Genomic DNA, 2,133 nt, shown 5'->3' on the forward strand with positions numbered 1-2,133 from the left:
GCCTTGTGTTCAAATATATTTGCCTAAGCTGTCTCTGATGTTATGTATTTCTGACTCCTCATAAAAGAATTTTGAATCTAGGGTGCCCAAGTGGCTCAGTCAGTTAAGCGTCTGCCTTTGACTTAGGTCAGGATCTCAGGGTCCTGGGATCAAGTGCCACATCAGGCTCCTTGCTCTTCTGGGAGCCTGCCTCTCCCTCTCCCTCTCCCTCTCCCTCTGCCTGTGATTTCTCTCTCTCTCACCCTCTCTCTCAGTCAAATAAATAAATGAAATCTTTTTTTAAAAAAAAAGAATTTTGAGTCTAGAAAGAATGTCAGACATCATCCAGTCCTAAGCTTCTCCTTTTAGGGAATGAATGAGTATCCCCAAGAGTACAAATCTTTCTGCCAGGGCTCCACTGAAGGAAGAACCACACACACACACACACACACACACACACACACACACCTTGGAATATACTTGGACTTGAAAGCAAAACTTGCATAGAATTTTTAAAGCAGGGATGCCTGGGTGGCTCAGCGAACAGTGCCTGCCTACAGCCCAGGGCACGATCCTGGAGACCCGGGATCGAATCCCACGTCGGGCTCCCTGCATGGAGCCTGCTTCTCCCTCTGCCTGTGTCTCTGCCTCTCTCTCTCTGTCTCTCTGTGTCTCTCATGAATAAATAAATAAAAGTTTTTAAAAAAAGAATTTTTAAAGCAACTCCACATAAGTTTCTCATTTGTGGTAGTTGGCTTAGTAGGATGCCTGGGGGAGGGAAGGACAGACCACCCCTCCATCTGCATTTCGAGTAGTGCTTCATGGGAGGAGTCCAACTCAGTCCCTCTCCAGATGAGAAAAGTGAGTTCAATGAGGCTCACTGGTATCTGTTGTATGCTTAAACCAATAATCAGTGGGTAAGTTTATTACTGAGAGAAGGACCTCTTTCACTTTGTTACAGCCCTATACTGTCTCGCAGAAAAGCCAAGCATCTGAAATGTTTGTTGATTTGATTTGATTTGATTTGATTCTCCTACCCACACACCCATCATTTGTACCACTGGTGAAGGAACTTTTAAAGGGCCCCTCTCATTTCCAGCTCCTTCCTTCACAGAGCTGTGGCCAGAGAGCCAGGCCAGCCCCACCCAGGCCTATTGAGCATCGCTGCAGGATTTTGCATCGGTGTTGAGATGATTAGCAGAGACTCCAACAAAATCATGACCTCAGCATGGAATTGGCATCATTCCCTTTCCCTGGAATCCTGAGGGCTCATTTTAAAAGCAAACTCAAAGTGGGAAATCATACCCCCCCACACACACACAGCTTCTGAAGATGAAACAAAAAGGAAATACATTGACAAGTCATCAGGATGGACTAAGGTTAAGTTGAAGCAAAAATTCAACCCCGGGAAAACTTTTCTATGAAAAATTGTTTGGAAATCAACTGGAAATATTTGTGAGTGCCCCGGGCACCAGAGTTGCAAACCAAGGACTTAGAATAAGATATTGACATGGGGAAAGGGAGTGTGGGCTAAATATTGAAAGGAAAAATTGGTAATATAGGGGTGGGGGGTCAGCAAAAGGTCTGGTTTTAATGTAGGGGAAAGGAGGGTGGTTCATTCTCTCATGTAATCATTTGTTTCAGCGTGTAACACACACCAGGCCCTGTGCTAGCCTTAATCTGGTAAAATGACTAAGATGTGATCCATGAATACCAGGAGATGGAGGGAGCCTGGAAAAAAACAAAAAATGGCCTTCAATAAAAGAACATGACTACTGCTCTAAATGCCACAGCAGACATCTGTACGGAGAGCACAGCCAGTGAAAACATCACCCAGGATGTCTTGAGGCTCCCACCAAGTGGTACCTTGCGGTGGAAAAGCCCTCGCTCTCGTATCAAATAGACCCGGATCCCCTCATCAGCCTTGCCACGCCTTAGGTGTTCAGTTTTCATACCTGTAAAATGCTCTGAATGATCCTTACCTCATTGAGTTGGGTCTGTAGATCAGATTAGATTGTGGAAGATGTCTGGCGCAGCACCTGGCCCAGGCTGGATGCTCAGTATCTGCTAGTAGACGCGGTGAAGTGACCTTCTAAGAACCTCCATAGCAGGAAAATCTCAGCCTAGATGGGGAGCACAAACATTCTAGTTGCT

The sequence above is a fragment of the Canis lupus genome, chromosome 32, assembly GCF_048164855.1.
Source record: "Canis lupus baileyi chromosome 32, mCanLup2.hap1, whole genome shotgun sequence".
Taxonomy (NCBI): Eukaryota; Metazoa; Chordata; class Mammalia; order Carnivora; family Canidae; genus Canis; species Canis lupus.